Source organism: Apteryx rowi, unplaced genomic scaffold (genome assembly GCF_003343035.1).
Source record: "Apteryx rowi isolate R43461 unplaced genomic scaffold, aptRow1 scaffold_451, whole genome shotgun sequence".
Taxonomy (NCBI): domain Eukaryota; kingdom Metazoa; phylum Chordata; class Aves; order Apterygiformes; family Apterygidae; genus Apteryx; species Apteryx rowi.
The window spans coordinates 641,376-661,991 of NW_020450707.1; positions in this window are offsets into that span (position 1 = coordinate 641,376).

Consider the following 20,616-nt stretch of genomic DNA (forward strand, 5'->3'; position numbering starts at 1 on the left):
TGGCCAGTAAGCAAGTGTGTGCAGTGTTTGGAGAACAGCAGAATATTTCTATACTTCTGTTTTCCGCTATTCCTTATGCTGTGTTAGAGGAAGGTACAAGAGAGATTGAGAGAAAGATGGTGGGGTTGCAGTTCAGCTCTCCATTTTTTCTAAAGTGGAATCGAACGGCAGTTCAGGAATGAGTTTGAAGGAAACTGGGTGACTAAGTCCATGGGAAATGTTTCACGGTCTCCGAGCAGGCTTCAGAGAAGCCCAGTGATTGCAATTCTTTTACGAAAATGTCAGGAAAGAGATTCAGAGGACGTTAGATGAGTAACGAGTGCTCCATGGAGCCCGGAAAGGAAGCGGGAGCTGCGAAGCTGCTCGCTTTGCTGAAGTGGCTCTCGCTATTGAATTTACGCTGACTCGCGTCCTCATTTCAGATTAGATCTGGGCCGTTCTGGTGGGGCCGCAGAGCTGAGCCGGGCTGCTGAGACTGCCAGCCCCAGCCCGAGGGTCCTCGGAGCAGCTGGCGTCTCTCTGCAGGACTGACTTCGCGGAGTAACCAGGCAGGGCTCAAAGAGCCTGTTTAGAGACGGAGTGTGGAGCCCCGCACCCGTAGCATGAATCCCTGAGACGGCGAACGTGGGCTTCCTGAAACGCTGCTTTTGTAATGTCACTGAGCACATGTGTAGGTGGAAGAGCAGACAGACTCTTTTAAATCTTTCTGTAGTCCTCCTCTCAGCAGATTCTTTGGAGCGTATTTTTTACGCAGGTATTATGTTTCAATATATAATAACAAAAAAAAGAGTATTGTTTAGCTGCAAAAAATGGGAAAAAAAGAGCCATAATTTTTCTGAAACTTGAGCTTTTTTGAATTAGATTGCGCATGTTCCTTGTCTTTGCCCTCACTTCCATGATGCTTCCATAGCTCCTATGTATTGTATATACCTTTCCCCCCCTCTTTTTCTCCATTATCCACTTTTTCCTGAAGACTTGCTGCTTTTATTTTCTTTTAAGGTTTGAACTTCATGCTGCATTTTGGAACAGAAATGGAACAGAATTTTTTGGAGGTCCTATTCATGATGAAATATTTTCTAGGTTATTGGTTTTGGAGCATTTTTTCAGGAGTTTAAATTGTTCTTATTCCTGCAGTCTTGTACCTCAAGACAAGTTAGACTTTTCTATGACCCTCTTGATCCTGAGTTGCAGGGAGTGGGAGAATTAGTGAAGATGCAGATGACTGCAAACTGACCAAGAGTTTACAGCCAGTTTGCTATTAGATCAACATGACCCGTCCTTTCAAACTAGATGCAAGGATGCTAGGATGCTGGTTCTACCTGTGAGCAAAAAGATCAGTTCAGTGACTTTTTGAGGCCCTTTTCAGACCTGTTTTCTATTACTTTAACCGTAGAAATTCTAGTCATAGATTTCTGTAATCTGTTAGTGAACTAGATGCAAAAATAGTTTGAACAGTATTAATTGAAACACCTCTTCCCCCAATTTAAACTTGGGAGACCTAGGAAAATTTGTGTGCATCTTGACTTATGTATTTCTTTGGGGAAAAAAAAATGTTTTAACTAGACTACTGGATGAGAAAATCTAGACTCCTGTCTAAGTGTGAATGGAAGAGAGCTGTATGGCTCCATCAGATATGGGAAAAGTGCATTTGGGTTGAGCAAATGCTGCATCTGTGTCCCTTCTATGGGTCCCTCAGCCAGTTCTGTTCCATGCCTCTGATATTTCTCCAGGTTTTTTATTACTATTGTAGGAATAGCATGCTTTAGCGTTTTTTTCTAGCTCCCTTCTCCCCCTCTGCCCCCCCACCAGTGAACTGCAAGACCCTAAATATAGGTCACCCCGAGCAATTAGGGAAGAGTTGCTGTTTCTGAAAGATATTCAGCAGGCAGGAAGCCCAGTTTCCAAATGAGTTATCAGGTGATATGATGTTTGGCCTCAGTCAGAGTGATTGACAGGGGGCCTGCGTGTTCACAGATACATTATTTAAACATGGTGAGATATAAGAGATCTTCTGCACTAATTACTTCGAAGGCTGTATTAATCACAAGACACTTTAATACCCAATCAATACTTGCATTTGTCAATGACCTTGTAAATCTCCTCCACTTTAACACTGCTCTGTGGCAAAAGCATTTACTCAACATTTTTGGGGTATGAAAGATCTGGGGTGGCGTGTTTCATATTGCTTGTTGTTCAGTAATATGTATTTAACAGAGTCTCAATTCCAGTGCTGAAAGTTCAATTTTAAAGGCGGAAAGAGGAAGAGGACAGATGTTAAGGCTACCACATAATCATATTCTAACTACAGCATCATCATTTCTGGTGTGAATTGGGCAACAGATATGCTTCAGAGGACGTTACCCTGCGCAGAGAGGCTAGGGGAACAGGTCTGACAGTGTGGAATCAATATATTCTGACTTCACTTGAAGTCTGGACAATAGAGTGACCTAATGGTGGACCACTGACACATTTAGTATATTATACGTTAGTGCTGGGCATGGACATACTAATGTGAAGATACTGGAGTGCTTACCCTAATGTCTTTTAGATGTAAGGAATGTGAAACCAGGTACTGCCATAAAAAGAAAATAAAATAATGTCTTCAAATTAAGATAAGATTGCACTGCAGCCCATACAATATTCAGAAGTGGAAAGCAGAGAGTCATTATTCTATTTTTATACGAGGCTCTGAGCTGAAAGAGGGAGACTGAGAGGATAAAAGTTTGGTGCACTATGATCTCCTCTCTAGCTGGGACCGTTTCTCATAATCTTTTTACAGAGGTAGACCATATTAAGTTCATTTTTTACTAAAATGTTAATACTGCTGTTTGAGCAGATATTTCTCATATTCCCAATTGAATTGTACAACTAATAATAGTTTACCTACTTGGGGTTTTTTTGTTGTTTTGGGGGGGGGGTTGTTTGTTTGTTTGTTTTTTAGTATTTTTTGTGATCTTACCAGTACTTTACTGAAGTCCTATATGTTGTAACCAGAAAACAAAAAGTAAAGCCTAGGTTGCTCAGGTAGATCACAGAATCATTACRTTTGGAAGGCACCTCTGCAGATCGCCTAGTCCAGCACCCCTGCTCTCATCGCTGAGAAGAGTCTGGCTCAGACTTTTTTACTTCCTCCCGTTAGGTGTTTATAAGATCCTCTCTTTAGACTTAACAATCCCAGCTCTCAGTCTCTCCTCTCATCGTATATGACAGATGCTCCAGTCCTTTAGTCATCTTCATGGCCCTTTGCTAGACTCACTGCAGCAGGTCCATGTCTTTCTCAGCCTGGGGAGCCCAGAACTGGTCACAGCACTCCAGATGCGGCCTCACCAGTCCTGAGTAGAGGGGAAGGATTGCCCCCCTCAGCCTTCCTCATGCAGCCCAAGATGCCGTCGGCCGCCTTTGCCACGAGGGCACGTTGCTGGCACATGTTCAACTTGTCATCCACCAGGACCCCCAGGTCCTTCTTTGCAAAGCTGCTCTCCAGCTGGTTGGCCCCCGGCCTGTACTGGTGCATGGGGTTATTCCTCCCCGGGGGCAGGACTCTGCGTTTCCCTTTGTTGAGCTTCATGACTTTCCTGTTGGAACGTGTCTCTAGTCTGTCAAGGTCCCTCTGAATGGTGGCACAACCATCTGGTGCATCAGACACTCCTTCCAGTTTTGTATCATCTGCAGAAGCGTGCTGAGGGTGCGTTCGGTCCCATCGTGCAGGTCATTAATGAGATGTTAAACAGTACTGGCCCTGGTATCAACCCCTGGAGTATGCTCAGCATTGTTTTCCAGCATTCCACACTAATAACACAAGATCCTCACGTCAATTGCAATTTCTTTTTGCATGGAATTCCCATTGGTGATTGTTACAACATTTCTCCTTCCACACTGTAACCTTGATATCAGATCTGCAGTGCAAAATTTGCAGATGTTTAGACCATTTCATTAGTCTTTCTGTATGACCATTTTATCTAAAGTAACAAAGACTGATTTCATAGAAAACTTCCTTTACTGGGCTGAGTACTCTTGCCCCATCTCGGGCACAGCCGTTTGGGCAGTGTTGTGGATGGCACGCACACCCATGTTGCTGTGTCTTCCTGTTCCACGTGCACTGTTCTCTGCATAGCAGTTTTATCTTTAGATTCTTTTCTATAGAATCCTTCTGAAGAAATCTTCCTGCAGCATGCAAAAACTGCCTTCCTCCCATTCCATATTGCCCCTGCCTGTAGTCACTGCTGTCATCTCTAAAGCTCAGCTGCAGGGAGGTGAGTTTAGTGCTTTCCTTCTGCTCTCAGGCCATTTTTCCTATGCTTCTTTTTTATTATTTTATTTTATTTGTGGTCCCTGTCATTCTGCCGGGGCAAAGGGGTAAAGAGATTTGACACTAAGTGCGGGGAAATGCTGTATCTGGAATCTATCTTCCAGACGGCAAAAGAATAAAAATTCATGGCAGGACAGCAGCTGCTGACACGTTCCCAAAGACATATTGCAGGTAGCATTATTTATTGTGGCACGGAGTTCATAGAAGTGCTACCTCAAAGCACCCTGAGAGATCCTAAAAAGCCCATCTCCCATCAGGTAAGGCAGATTTATGATGGCTGCTGGTGGAGGGGGTCAGGCAGCACAGCGCAGGAAGCAAGCTCCTTGCTGGAAGCCTGGCTTCTCTCTTAACGTATTCAGGGCAGTTTGATTGGTTCAAAGGAGGACTTCAGCCTGTAATGTTGACCATAAAATTGCGGTGACACGCTGCCTTAGATAAGGAGTGCTGGAGGGAGGGGACAGGGTGGTTTCTGGGAGCAGAAACACTAGGGGCAAGCACATGCACTCGTATTTTAGGTTAATATAGGAGAAGGAAGAGTGGGGGCTGGGGATAGGGACAGATTGATGGTCTCATGAGAGAAAGATGTACTCCTTCTGCTGGAGACTGATCTGAGCATGCAATAATATGTTAAGGCTGAGGCACACCAATTTGACCTCAGTTTTGTCTAAGACAGGAAAGGAAGAGGCTGTCTCTCAACCCTGCAGGCTTGAGCAGGTGTCTAATAGGCTCATCAGTGGCCAGATTAAAATAGTGCTATCCCACCAGGCCACCCAGCTAGCTGACCCTGCAAGCAAAGGGCCCACAGGGTGACCATGGGCTGATAGCACAACTTCTGCCACGGTCTCTGGGGCAAAATAGCAGTTTCCTTGGAATCAGCCCCCCTGTTAACTGCCATGCAATGTCTACRAGTGCTTGGCTGTACAAATCTAATACCATGCGAGGCAGGAACCTAGTTCACCGATCATGTTTGCAGTAATAGGCAGGGCAGACATGTTCCTCATTGGCTTCCACCATGTCTGCTGTTATGTGCTTTTCTGCTAATAATTGGTTAGCGCATTGAAAATTACTAGATTTTCCTGAACTGGAGTGAGTTTGAAGCAGCTCTGCAGCTTTGAGCTGAAGTTCAGAGCTCATTCTCTGAAGGCCCTGCGTGACTAGGCAACGGGGTGCTGACCTTTACTATTCTAGGTCWTGGATTTGAATTTCACATATGGTAAATAAATTTTATTATCTGAAGGATCAGTGACCATCTTGAAATGTAGAGGGAAGTTCTCTGAGCATCTTTGTCAGTATTTGCTTCCACCTCATCTTTGGTTTCAGTTATTGGACATATCAGGAGAGAAATACGCATACTTGTGGAAAATGAAATAAAGTGTTCAGGTCATAAATTGGGTATATTTTCAGGAAAGTATAAATATATGGCATCTTTGTAACTTTCTGTGCTGTATCTGTTCAGCTGCTAAACTGAGAAATATTGACACCCGTTTTTTTCCTGTGTTAATTCAATTGAAAAGAAGCAAAAAGCTAAATAAAAAAAGAATAGCCCTTCCTAGAGGCTGGTGACCTAAAATTACCTCAAGGCATTTTTCTGCATATTATATGAACTTTGTCTGCTCTTCTACACCTCTGTTGTCTCATTGCTCTTCTCTCACTGTGGGTGAAATTTGGATTGTAAAGAATTCATTTGCTTTCACAGAATGATATTGCAAGTTCCATGGACAATCAATGTTGCTTCCTGGGCAGTTAAGCAAACTGTGACTTTGTTATTGTGTGGGGCTTTAGGAATGAGTTTGACAGTATATATTCTCTCAGTGCTCCTAGCAACCTTATACTGGCCTGTAAACTTCAGAAATGTTAAAGACTTTAGAGGTCGTTAAAGACCTCTCTCAAACTATGCAAATATATTAAAGATGCCTGATTAAACCCTGAACGCTTTCTGAACATTACTTCCTCCTTCCTCTCGTCTGTAGTCCCTGTTTTCTCAACTATCACAATTTAAGTACAAAGAAGAACTCATACCTGCAGCTTTTGGAGTAACACAGCAGTCAAAACAACAAAAGCAAAGCAATAGGAAGCAACCACAAAAAAATTGTATGATATTAGCTATGTTAAAAGCAACAGTGAATTTGCTATCTGAGTGCTCTTCCTAACTCTRGCTCTCCCCATCAAAAATAGATTCTTCTTGCAGCATTCCCGGATAAAAGAAGATTTGGGTTCCTTAACRCACAGAGATATTTGTGAGCAGTGGTACAGGATCCAGTATGTCTTTTGTAATTAGAGGTTTGGGGGGCCTCCCTTGGTGATGGTACAAGTTGGGCGGTTTTCTCTTGTCTTCTCCCTCTCCATTCACACTGTTACGCATCTGGTTCAGAGTTAAAGGAGCCAGGTCTTTGCCTCTAACTCATCTCACCTGCCTTTTCTAGCATTTGCTGTTGTCGAGATTGTTCCTTTCCGAGTTCCAGAGCTGAAATGTATCACCCAGCTGCTATGGGGTGGAAAACACTGATGGCTCCGTAGTCCTCATGGTGACAGCGTGGACCCCGAGTGCTCACCCTGCCTCTACACCCTGCGGTTCCTCCTCAGTGTGCCGTAGTCCATCCGCAGAGGCCAGCGCTTGCCCCTGCGGATACAGAACGGGAGGAAGCTATAAGCAAACATTTCCACTGTCTCCTTTTTTTCCAGGCTAGCTGGAGGTTATCAGGGCCAGAGGCTGCTTTCTGGCTTCATAAACCTCTTGCGTTATTCGGAGTCATGATTCTGTTATTCAACTGTCTGTGCTTTTCCTTGGGACAGCTAATCCCTCAGTGTGACTAGTGGAAGCTGCAGTATTGATTTCTGTGTCTTTCTAAACCGCAGTTGTGTTCAATGCTTGTTAGACATCTGAAGGAATATCCATTGGGCTCTGGGGGCAGTCAGAGAGTGGACCTCGGTCAACCGCACTCAAAGAAGTTTCCATCAAGTTTCTGGGCAAGCCAACAGGAAGGGCTAAAAGGCGCAGGAAGGGGGGAGTCTCTAACCCCTGCAAAACTCCTGAAGGATTTAAACTGGGATGGCACTTTTGAGTCTCACTCCCTTATCATTGATAAAATAGCATCTTGGTGTAATTGGGTCAGAGGGTTTGAAGGTCCATCTGAAGACATGCCAGGATCCTCAGAGAAAGGAGACTTTTTAATACAGTGTATATATTTGTCAAGTTATGCATATTGAGGTGAAGGGGGATCCAATGTTGTGTTGGCAGTGTTCTGTGCCACTGTAAGTCACCAGAGGTCCCTGAATTCAAGGAATCCTGTTGGTAGAACATCCATGGTGCTCTCTGGAAAGGTATTTTTGCTGGATCAGTCAGATTCCCAGTCTTCAGGGTCTGGTGTTCTGCCCGCTTTATAAGACTGTTAGTCTTCAACATATCCAATTCCTGTATTACCTTAGGTCTGAATAGCTCCTTTATGTGGAGGGAGAGTTGCATGATTAGGGAAGGTTATGCAGACATTGAAATTGAAGCTTAGAGCTTGGATGAGAGGGCTGAAAGAGACAAAAAGAAGGATTTAGCATATTTTTAATTAAAATAACAAGCTGGGACCTGTCACTACACAGATTCCTTTGTATCCTGCATTCCTTTCCCTCTTTCCATCTTTGACTTTTCACATTGCACAGTGTTGGGGTAGGAAACGTGTTTTCTTCTGATTAGCCTAGCATACTTTGAGGGCTAGCATTGTCTACGTAATAATGAAAAAAACTAGCATTGCAGTCTCACTGCTGTCCTACTCCTATCTGCCTTCATCATGAGATATTTAGCACTTAAAATGATTGCACTTAGCACTTACATAATACTTAGGGCTGTTCGCAAATTAATCCTCCTACCTCTTCTGAGATCAAAATTGGTATGTCCATTTTACGGATTAGGAAACAGACATAGAGGTATTAACTGATTCATCCAAAGAAATGGAAGGAACTGGTGGTAGGAGCTGGATTATGGCATTCTGCATAAATACTTACACAAACCTTATAATTTGCTACTGTAAGATGCTAAAACAATTAAGAAAAGTGGCTAATGTGTCACGTGCTTTGTCAACATTAAGCTAGAAATTAGTAGATTAAGCCAGATTTTGCTCTGTAAAACATGCAGAAGCTGGTCTAAAGTGAACCTATCAATCAAAATGATGATGATTGTATCACATGATTTAAAATATATGTTCTAACAGTGGCACACACCAGAAAAATAGGTTTCTTAAGTGAAGCCTGATCCTCCATCCATGTAATTTGAACATAAAACCTAGAAAAGAAGCAAAGCAAAATGAAGTAATTGCCAAACACAAATTTTAATAGATCTAATGCTCTGGAGGATCTCTGTCAGGGGAGTTGAATTTGGATTTGTTTGTACAGATGAGACTAAATGGCACTTTATCGCTGCTACAGAATTGTTCCACGAGCTGTGTCTATTGTGCGAGGTATTTTCTGTTATGGTGCAGTCCTGCAGAAGTTGACGTATTGATGGAGCCTGAAGAAGGCTTCCTGAGGAGTAACCTTCTACTTTCTCTTGTTTGCCCTTTTTTCACCTCTCCTGCTCAAGTCTTATGTTTTGTGTGTTATTTGCTTTACTAGTTCATCAGTTAACCCAGTATGTATATAAGCTGTTGTGTACAGGAGCTTTTTTCTTATCTATAAAGACAGATGCACGCTGTAGTATGCAGCACGCGGTAGTATCCGGGCTCAGCAGGCCAGGTGAAAGAGGGAACCTAAATTCTGTGGCTCAGACTTTAGCATTACTTTAGATTTTCCCTGTCTGTTACATATAGTCGTGAGGTAACTCTGAGTTGTTCTGTAAATTGCGCTGATCATGGCTAATGTTCTTTCCCTGCCCTGATTTCACCTCTTCTTCTGCCATTAATAATAGATTCCCTATCCCTTCTAGCTTTACAAATGCCAGTCAGCTTTTTTCAAGCCTCTCAGCTGTCTGTCAGACAAGTAACATGTTGAATTAGGTTTTAAATGGCACCACGATGTTCTGATCCATTTGGGTTATTCAGGAGATGCTAGTAACGCCAAACACGCTCCACACTGACCCGGAGTGAAAGATGAGAGGCTACCAAGGGCTCCACGTCTGATAACGTGATAGCAAAACAAAGCAAAAATGAGCACGTTCAGCCCGTCGCTCTCTCCTGAAAGTTTTCCCACACTGGTATTATCTCCACAGACAGAATCTGGCAGCTTCCTTAATGCCCTGCTCGTGTTCGACGCAGCATTGATGCAAACTTTTCTTGGAAAACAAGTGAGCCTGGGCGTGCGTGGTGCGCTGTGTCCTGACAGGCCGACGGTCGGGACCGGCATACCTGTTTGCCGGGGTGATGAGCACGTTGCGATGATCGTGCATCCGCGGGAGGTGGCAAGAGGTGAGAAGAGCAGATGTCGTCTAGATTTCTGAGCTTCATGGGGAGAGAGCAGATCTCTTCTAACCAGCTCTGTGGTGAAAGTAGTCAGGTGTTGGGTTTTTTTCTTGGTGCTGCCAGAGTACAAGCTTTATGTTCTCTCTACTATGTATTCCTGGAGAACTATCGTATGATCTTACAAACAGTGAAAATCCAAAAAGGCCCCAACCGGAGGGCAGTGAAGAGGGAGGGCAGAATTATTGTTATTCCCGAGTTTCTGGAGCACAAAGCTGTGGCTTTCAAGATGACTGGCCTTTTTCCCCTCCTGTTTTCACTGGGCCAAATTCAGACTTAGGTGTTAGCGGGTGCAGCTCTGTAAAAATGCTGAGATGCTGCACCTGTCTATACACCTCATTTTGGCCTTAAGGTCTTACCCTTTCCCAAATTCATCCAGGTGGGAAACAAAATAGCTGCTATACCCAAAGCTGGTGAAAAAACCCAGACGCATGGCCAAACAGGATTCAACAAACCTGACTTAGCTTTTCATGTTGTTTTTCTTTATTTAAACCACTTAAGACTACTTGCAAATTTATTAATCCATTTTCATGTTCCCTGAACATAATTCACAGTTCTTTTGACATTCAGATGTGTCCTGTGTGTGTGTGTGAGTGCTATTAATGTTTCTTTGTGATCACAGCACAGTTTTATATTATATTCTATARCAGGTGGCCTTGACCAGACTATCCTGGGTTTTCTTTTCAAGATCTGATGCTTTTGGATATTAATAGTTTAGCCGCAAAAGATCTTCATAGCTCTGATCAGAGACTGTCGTTCTATTTTAATATTCGTGTAGTACCATCGATGAGTGGGTGGTYGCTCTTGGTTGTCACTTCTGCTCCCGCTGTACGGGAGCAAAAATAGCCTCAGCCATATGCACAGGTCAGGGAGGTGGCGCAGCTGAGGCCGGGCAACTCGCCGCTCCGCAGGCGCTGGTGTGCACCGGTGCGGGGGGCCCGGAGACATGGGGCGAGCGCGGGCGGCCGCGCTCCTTTCCCCGCTAGCGGCGGGCCGTGGCACGCAGGCGCGACGGGCTGAGCATCCCCGCGGCACCGCCGCCGCTCTCGCGCTTGGTGTTCGCGCTCCGAGGGTGCGCTCCCGGTTCCCTTGCCACGACTCCGATCTCCTTTAGCCGCGTGGCCCTTCGCGTGCCCCGTTTCAAGCAGGCACGCGGCGGCGGCGACCTGGTGGAGCCCTTCCTGTCTGTCGGAGCCGCGCTCTTATTAAGGCTCCCCCTCGCTTATATCTRTTACTTCCTTCCTTTCTGAAGGAGTCAGCTTGATTCAGTACTTTGGGGACTTGGTGACATTAATGTATGTTTTATGTAACATGGAGTCATTATTAACAGAATACTAGATCATAAAAAAGGTATAACCGGAGCCAAGGAGGGTTTTTCCCCTTGAAGATAATAGCCGTCGCGCTGAAGAAGAGGGGCAGAGGTCGGCGAGCGGCTGCCTGATTGGGCGCTCGCRCTCTGCATTGACATTTCTGCAGTTTCATCAGAAAGTCTAAATAATCCATGTGAAAACTGAGGGTTATTTACAGAAGATATATACGCACTGCGTGAGCCTGTGAGATACTGAAGACATAATCTTGGCTCTTGGTGCCTGCTTTTTGTACAGCGATACCCCCGCTGCTGCTGCTCTTGACGTACAGACATATACAGCCCGCGAGCCAATTCCTGCAGCTGGGTGGGCAACTGGGGGAATAGATGGAAAAAATGCAAGAATCCGAGAACATTAAAATGCAAGCAGTCAATGGTTTCAGGGAGAGGGGGGGAGAAACAGGTAGGCAGGATGAGTTAGTTGGGCGCTGCTCTGGGAATGGGTGGTGGGAAGAAGGTGAGGTGCCCTGAGCTCGAGGTCCGAGCTTCCTTGGGCATGGAGGGGTTTCAGGGCTCCTTATTCCGGGCTGCTCTCCTTCCTCTGCCACCCCACCCGCTCCCCCAGCTCACACAAAATCTTTTTATATTCTGTGTTTTGAACATACGCTTTCTWTAAGCCAGCAAAAGGGTTAGCTAGAACTCAGATGCAGTTTGTGGAGAGCCCTGACCCGAAGACCTTGCAAGGAGAAGGAGCCGAAGTCACCTGGAGGCTTCGGCAGTCTGCAGAGCCGCCCCGAGTGCCGTCCCGCGGCCCTGGCCCGTGCTTCGCCTTGCGTCCTTCCTGCCACCCTTCTGTGCCACCAGAATTACCAGCCAGTTCATGTGTTCCTGATCGCCATGCAATCCTGTACTTTATTGTCAGTTTTTAAACTGATACTTGTTTACGAGCAGCTGAAATGCCTGATGTGCTTTTTAGACCTCTGTTTTAATATTTTTGCATTTGTTAGTAAATTGGTTTCGTTTTATGTAAATTGACGTGTGATTGTTTGGGGAGGGGGGGAGGATTTGGGATGTTTTCTCTAAAGGCTTTATTAAAGAATCATGCACTCTTATAATCATATAAAAGAAATAGCAATTATACTGTGCACAGCACGACAGCTCCTTTTCACCTCTGTTTCAGCAACACATGCAGTGATATATTATAATATGCAATGCRGGGTAGCATGTGCCTTGCAGTGCAGTAACGGTGCAGCCGCCAGCAGCGACGCTCGTCCTCCCGTCCTGAACCCACGGCTGCAATGGCCTGATGCAGGTGGACGTGAGGCATCCGCGTACCCGCTGCGTATGCAGGTGCTAGTGGACTAAGAACGTCTCTGTCCTGGGGTTCAGCAAGGACACGCACGGTTTCTCGTAGTATGCCGCGAACCAGTTCTTGAAAGAGTTCAGACTTGTATGGGGYCAAAATCTTTGGATGTCCCCTGTCTTGAAAGTCTCCAGTATGAGCTGTTTAAAGAGTGGATGCTTGTACATAAGTTGTCAAGTTGGTTTTCATATTAGGGAGCCCAAGCCCAAGCACATCCCGCTCTGTGGACATCGTCATGGGCACTGARTTTTATTATTAATATTTTTAAAGAAATACTAAATGAAGTGAATCTTCTTGGCTACCTCTTTAGCTCCATTTCTATTCTAAAAACATGTTGGCAGCTGAAGGCTTYTAACTTTTCTCCTCTTCTGTATACCTAATGGTTTTCTTTTATGTCKTCTTTTCGTTTTATTCCTGAACGGGACGCAGCTGTGAGCACGGAGCGCAGGAGCTCCCCGCGGCACGGCAGGCGTGCTGGGAGGGCTGACGTCAGGCCGCGCAGGCGGGGAACCTGCCTTCCTTGCCGGTTCCTTGCGTTTCTGCTGCTGTCGGACATACGARAACGCTGCCTGTGTTTTCTCCCTTCTCTCTCACCGGTTTACCTTGCAGTGGAAGTATAAAGAATTAATTTTCTGATTAATCTTCCGATAATCTTCAGAAATCCTTTATGTTAAAGGAAGAAGAAAGAGCTGGTTTTGTGCGGTTAAACTGGCTGTAAGAATTTTAACAAAATGATACTTGGCTTTTGGGTTCAGTAGTCAGGCTGGGACATCAAGAGATACCCTACTCTAGCTTTGGGTGTATGCGAGTTTAGATGTGGTGTGAAATAGTAATGCTGCCATGGCCATGCGTTGAGCTCCCTAAATCTCAGACTTGACACAATTAGTTAGAGCTTATTAAAATGAATGTATTTTCTATTTTCATTTGTATTCTGCTTTCTAACCCTTTTCACCAGAACTACGAGAACTAGAAACATCTTTTAAAGTGAAGGCTGAGCTTCTTACATTATTGGGTGAGTCCAGAAGCAGGAGCTTTAAGAAAGCCACCAAATAGCATGAGATAAAAGCATGAGATAAAACCTCACCAGTAAAACCTTGAGAGTTGTCAGTGCTAGATTTGAGTTACTTGTAAAAAAAAAAAAAAAAAAAAAAGTTTGAAAACCAAGCTTTAGGCCTCAAACCAAATACTTAGCTGAGTTTGCAAAAGAATAAGTCAGTTCTCTGAAGCAAAGCACATTCAGAGCCATTTGACGTTTTAGTTATAAACCCTTCTTTCAATTTGCTTTGAGATTAAACTTGGCCACAAGGTCACAGCCTAGGGGGAAATTTTGGAACAATTTTCAAAGCGGTTAATTTGGACATTTTTCAACTATTTAAATGCAAATACAAATGAATAAATAATTTATGCATTGCTTTAACTGAAAAATATTTTCGTTTAAGAATACACAAATTGTCCCACAATTAGTACAGCTTGTCTACAGAGCAGCTGGCAGTTTGGAAAAACAAGTTATAAACCTGGGAAAGGGGCCACTTAGCTCTCTGTACCTTTTCAGTTGTGTTTACCTTTGTATCTGTTGCTTTGACTGGACTGTTAAGGAGTGAATGAAACTGTGACAGTACAGTAATAAGCACTTTAAAAAAAGRTTATAGAGCATATTACAAAGTTATTTAAAAATCATTATAATACAGTAATAAAGTTAGATGATATGTTTATAGAGGAGTTTAGTTGTTGAAGAATTCCAAACTGTGGAGCCAGCTCTATCAGCAGGCTGAAGTGACAAAATTAGGCTAACTTTAAAAGATGTCTGCATGTTTATACCAGATGAGGATTTGGCAAAATGCGTGTAATGTTATAAATCCATTGTGATTTAATACTCGTCTGTAGAAGGCTCTTTCTAGGAAGGGTATGAAGAAACCGAGTGCCGTGTGTCAGACGTGCAGGCACTGAGATGTCGGGCAGGGCAGCAGACTGGGCAGGATGCATTTGAAATAACACCTAAATTTGCTCATAGCACGAAGGGAAAGATCTCCACAAAATGCGTAAGCAAAGTAGATCACCTCTGCCTAAGTAAATATGGGTACAAGGTCTCTCACAGTAGTATAGGAAGTGCATGGAAATAACGTATTTACAAAAACCAGTTGTAAACAGTTTGTAAAACTATGTTAACTTGACAAGCAATTGAACAAGAATGAAGTTCTTTTAGACAAATGCAGATGTTTTCTCTGTTTTGTTTTGTTTTGTTTGAAAACGTTGTGTGTGGAAACGGAACGTTTTCTTTATTTTTGAAAAACAAATAAAATGTTTTGTTTGGGTCAGGCACAATATTCTTCCTGAACAAAAAAATATTCTTAGTTTTTTTCAGGACAAAAAAGTTTTTTTTCTCATTTAATACGGAACAGTTCTTGCAGGCTCCAGTTTTTATGGTCAGTCATCAAACCAAAAATAAGCAGCAGTCATTATGCAATCTCTCTGTATAAAAATCTGATAACGTTATGCTGCGAACCAAAATCAGAAAGGTGGAAGAGTCGATGGTCAGGATGACCCAGGCACTCGGGGTGTCGCATGTAACTCTGAATTTCCTGCCTTTTGTCATACTGCATCATACTCTGGGCACTGTTATCTCTGGTTGATTTTGCTGGTTAATGCTACAGCAGACTGGGCTCCTTTTCCTGTAGATATTAATGGCCACAATGAGGCTATACTAGTCCTTTCAGCTACGCTGCGGTGAATCCCTTAATCTCTTTAAGTAGCTACCCTGTTCTCATCTCCTCGTGCTCATCACCTCCTGTAGCATCTATATCCCAATCCTAATCTGGAGTTGAAAGTAAGTAGGGGTTTTTTTTTGTTTGTTTGGTTTGTTTTTTTTTAAACTTTCCTTCTACTTGGGTTTGCTGTATAACTAAGGAAGCCGAAAAAGCAGCACTGTTGTCTTTAACACTTTCGGTGACRGTTGTTTCTAAGCACATTTGCTTTGCTGAGCGCAGAAGAGCTGTGCAGAGAAGTCGGAGAGCAACACGAAATGCATTCGTGCTGGCAAAGCGCATTAACCCCTCCTGCTATGGCTTTCCTCTATAATTTTGGGAAAGTGACCTTTGGTCCTTGGTCTCTGTCGCTATAAACCAAAGCTTCTGTGGTCAAGGGGTAAAATTACCTTGGACTAGATCAAAATCGTAGTGGCTTTAAGCATATGGTTAAGTGCTGTGTTGACCTGAGGACACGGGCTCGTGTTGTAGTCCTGTGGTTCTGATCATCTTTTCCAAACAAACTGCAACGCCGTTTCTTGCAGTTGGGGCTAGTACGGATAATCCACGGCTGTCTAGAGCACAGGAAGAAAAACATAGGCTGGTTTAAAATAGCAGTGCCAGAATCCTAACAAGATCATTTAAGGGGGAAAAATTTTTTTTTCTGCATTTTTATTGATTTTCAATATTGTACAAAACCCAGTCATGTAAAGCAATAACACGGAAAAAGATACAATCATTGAAAAACAATTACAGATCAAATGTCCTGTTCTTGAAGTCAAACTACGCACCCAACCTGCTCTTTCTAGGTCAAGCCCCATTTATTATACAAGCTAGTGGGATAAAAACTAGGATTTAAAACTTAATAATAAGATGCCCTGTTGAAATACTGCAGTGGCAGCTTTCCTCCGTGAGGTACTGACCACGTCTCTCCCTTCTGCAGTCGGCAGCTCTTTGCCAGCGTGTCCGGTTCCCATGTGTTTGGCATCAGCGTGTTGTCGCAAAGCAGAGAACGACACAGTCCGCGTGAATCCTCTTTGGAGCAGGACGTGGCGTTTTGTGAGAAGGTTTCAGTACGCGTAGCAGCACAGTGCTGCTGGTGTGCCTGATAGATTGCACAGAGGATTTATGTACCTTCCACAATTCCTCAAAAACTAATCCCAGAGCTCAATAAAATGACTTTATTTGCTGAGTGAAGCAAGGCCGTACACTTAAATCAATGGCGTTTCTGTGTTTGTGTGTCTGTTACGTTGGGTACAAGGGTCCAGCCAAGTGTACGACTACCTATATAAGCAATGGAGTACAAAAAACCTCTAGGGCTACTAAAATATTATCCTTGTTTTACCAAGTATGTGGCAGTTCATAATTTGTTATGAGTTAGCATAAATAGGTAAGAATCAACTTACAGTTAAGTTTTGTGGAGCATTAGTCTGCCTTTTTTGAGGTGTTTGCTCACATGCTGCTAATCTGACAAATCCAGTAATTCAGAACCAAAAGGCCGGGATCGTGCTTTCCTGACCCAGGGTGGTGGTATCTGGGGGGATGTTCGGAGCCGTCCTCCCGGTGGGGAGCAGGAGCTGGAGGACTCTCCCTCCCGCCGGCGGCCGCTCCTCTGCCTGGAGGAGAGACRCCTCCGCCGGCGAGTTGCGCACCTTCAGGAGGGGCTGCTGGGGAGCAGAGCCCGTGAAATGCTTCATATTAATGACGCTGTTTTCTTACCATTTTCATCTCGGGCTTTTAAACCGATATTATATATGTAGTCAGACAAGTGCAGTCTGGGCATACTCGTGCCCTGAGCTTATTTCTTTTGAACATGTTTTCAGGGGCATGAAGAAGGGTAGGACAGTGCGTATGACATTCAGCCACGTATTTTTCCTTAGCTCTTAATGCTGCTATTAGATCAGTTTGAGGTGAGTGGGGAAGATGAAGGGATGGTATTCCTCTTTCTGTTGCTTTTTTGTTTTCGTTTTCTGTAATGCTTGCAGAGCTCTGTACGCCAGGTTTGCAGCACGGATGCATCGCAGGATTTTCGGTGTCTGGGAAAGAGGGGATAGTTCCCAATTTGTGCGTTAGCYGTGGCAGAGCAGCCCAGCTGTAGCAACCCGCTGCCGGGCCGTGTTTTCGCGCGCACAGGCATCCTGCAGGCCGGGCTGCACGGCCTCCGCACCCTTCGGCGCCTCCGCGGCTATTTCTGACAAAACGGAGAGTCTTCTGAAGCAAAAGCTGGACGAAAGGGTCGGCGTGCCCCAGTCCACCGCGGCCCGCCGTGATTCGTGGCAGGGCATGGGGAATTTAGCACGGTGCTAATTGCGGCCGGGTGCAAATGAGCCGCTGCGGTACGCGGGCGCGCGGCAAGGCAAAGCCAGCGCCAGAGCCCTTCGGAGCCGGGCCCGGCGCGACGGYGCTGCCTGCGCGTGGCCGGCCTCGGCGGGCAGCGAGCCCCGGCAACCGCCCGCCGTCTCTCCGCCTCGCCGTCGGCCCTCTCCCATCCGCGGCAGAATCCCGAAGGAAAGATTTGCTTCTCCTTTCATCTGATCTGTCAGAGGATGGAGTAACGTGTTCTTCTGTAACTAATCCGTTAGCAGCAAAAGGATTGTTGTCTCGTCTCCGGTATCATTCCAGAGACCGAGGGACTTTATCCTAAAACTCCCTGCTAAAGTACGACATCATCATTACATTTTCTGTTCTGTTCTTTGTGTTTTTCCTGATAATTTCTAACTTTCCGTTGTGCTCTCCAACTGCTGCCGAATACTGAGTCGCGGTTTCTGGGAATACCCGGAGCGACTTCCATATCGCTTTCCTGAGTGACCGATGGTTCCCTGCAGCCAAGCTGTGGAGTTAGTTAGGAGTTTTTCAACTAGGGACCTGAATTTGCATTTTATCTCCCAGTCGCTGAATTCTGTGAGATTTTTCAGGAACTCTTCTCGGTTAGTTTTCAACTTGACTTTCCCAAATATCTTTGTGTGTAAACGTCACTCTGTGTGTGCTGAGCCTCGTGCTCCCCGCCATCGCGAACGTTTGGTTTGTACCCTTTCTTCCCTATCTTTCTATCATTAATTCACGAGAAGATTAATCCTTCTTATCCCATGACCCCTTAGTTTCCTTAAGAGCCTTTAGTGAAGGATGTTCTGCAAAGCTTTTAGAAAATCTGATTCCCCTATGTCAGACCAAATTGCCCCTATTCAGAGTTGTTGTCTGTGTCAGAGAACTTAGATTTATAGGTATGAATTCATCCTATGGCTTAGTGACTCTCCCCCAGCATGCCATATTTATTCATGCCTGCTAATTCCGATTTTTCTTTACAGTTTTCTACCCTTTTGCCTGTTATGGAAATCTGACTTCAGGTCTGTAATTCCCAGGATCACTAGTAAAGCCCTTTTTAGAGATTTGTCACCTTCCAATCCTCTGATACTAAGAAAGAAAGGAAGTTCAGCAATTTCATATTTGAGCTCCTTTAAAACTCTTGAGGGAATACCGTCTGCTTCTGGTGATTTGTTACTCTGGTATATGAACCCTCCTGACCTCCTCCATAGTGAACATCAGTGCAAAGAATTAATTTAATTTTGCTGCTATGTCCTTATCTTCCTTAATTCCTCCCTTTACGCCTTGATCATCTATCAGCTACGCCGGGTGACTGACAGGCTTCCTGCTTTTGTGTTTGGAAAGTTTTTATTAGCTTTCATAACCCAAACAATTGTTCCTCAGAATGTGTTTTGGCTTGCCTTATTGTGGTTTTACATTTCTCTTGCTAGACTTAACGTCCGTTTCTATTTTCATCGTTTAGAAACAACTTCCATTTTTCTGTAGGTATCTTTTTATTTCAAATAGCTTCCTTTTTTCTGTTGTTTATATTTAGCTCAAACCTTGAATCTGCGCCATTGCGCAGGCTTTATGGCACCTGCAGGAGCTGTGACCTCTCCCATGCGGCGTCTCGTGCATGCCCACGTGCCGTCACGGCGTCTCCGTCCAGGCTCAGGCTCCCTGAGGCAGGCTGCAGGAGAAGCATGGTGAACGTGGCGGCTCTGCCCACGACCTCCACCTGCAGCCGGGCATGTTGCAGGCTCTGCTCCCTGCTAAGAGCGATCCCGTAGCAGTGGGGCCAGCAGCTTGTYGGGATTTCTCTCTCAAGGTCGTGCTTTTCCTCCCTGTCATGCAGATTAGGCTTAAATTCATGTGGTTAAACAGGACTCTTACCAGGGAAGAAAATGGTAAAATGCATTGAAGTATAGAAAAAGGTAGACAGAGGAGTAGAAAATTGAGGAGAGGAAAACATTACTTTGCTAGATTTCTGAAATTCTTTTTCATAAATTCATGGCAGCTGCAGAGTTGTGGCGGTACCAAGAGCCACCGTGGGAAGGGGAGAGGTCCCGTGTCTCGTGGGTCTTCGACACGGGCTCCACTAGCACATCGCGCCTTCTGTTCAGCGACCCAGCGGGATGCTGAAGTTGTGCGCTCAAAGTGGGGCTTTCTGGTGGGAAGCTGAAGGCCGGTCCTGAAGGCAGCTGTTCTCCTAACTCTTCATTTCATTTCTTTTCCCTCCTTAGGTAGCTTGTTATTTAAGAAACAGTACTTGGCTGTAGTGGTTGAAAGAGACAAATAACACCAAAAAACTTGATCTTTGCCCACAGACAAGTCAGAGGGGGCCATGGAGTACATATAAACTTGTGTGTTTTCCATTGGAAGGGCCAGCTATATGTAGTTCATTGGTTTTTATACATTAAGCCACCTTGGAAAGTGCAGCTGTGTGTTTTGTAGAACACAAAATGCACCTATCATATAAACATGTTGTATATCAACTTTCAGTTGTCTGAAATGAGAATGTGAACTAGAACAATTGGGAATGTTGACTGAATTGGAACTGAACGCAGATAAAAAAAATATTGTTTATTCTATGCTATGAATAAACTTCTGGTCCTTTTGGAGTGTTATTCCACATTCTTCAGGATTCCTTATATGCTTCATATTTTTTCATTTGCAGGCATTAATCTGGAGAATCTGCACCAACTTTTTCCAGTCTGAATAAGAACCATCGTCCGTTCTCCACGTGTTGGCGCTGGATCTTGCGCCGTTATCTTCACATTTCCGTATTGAGGTAGGGAGATCTTCTATGACCTAATTGTCTTAAGCCTTGTAAAAATGATTTTTGTGTTGGTAGCCCTCCTGGGATGTGTAGTGCAAATAACATGGATTAAAAGAGATATGATTACATGTAATACAACCACGCTGTCTTCAAGCAGAGTTTTTAGAGGTCTGTGAGTCATTTGTCCTCTGTCATTCTGGTGAGCAGCAATGTTTGCTTGTGCTTTCTTCTAATGGGTGTATGCTTTTTTATAAATGCCATGAAGTATTTCCTAGCACTTGTCTTGTTAGTTATTCATCTTTGTGGGACAGTAATCTTCGCTCGTCTTACTTGGAATGTAATAAGATGAATGAAGAGGTATTTGAACAAGACTATCCCT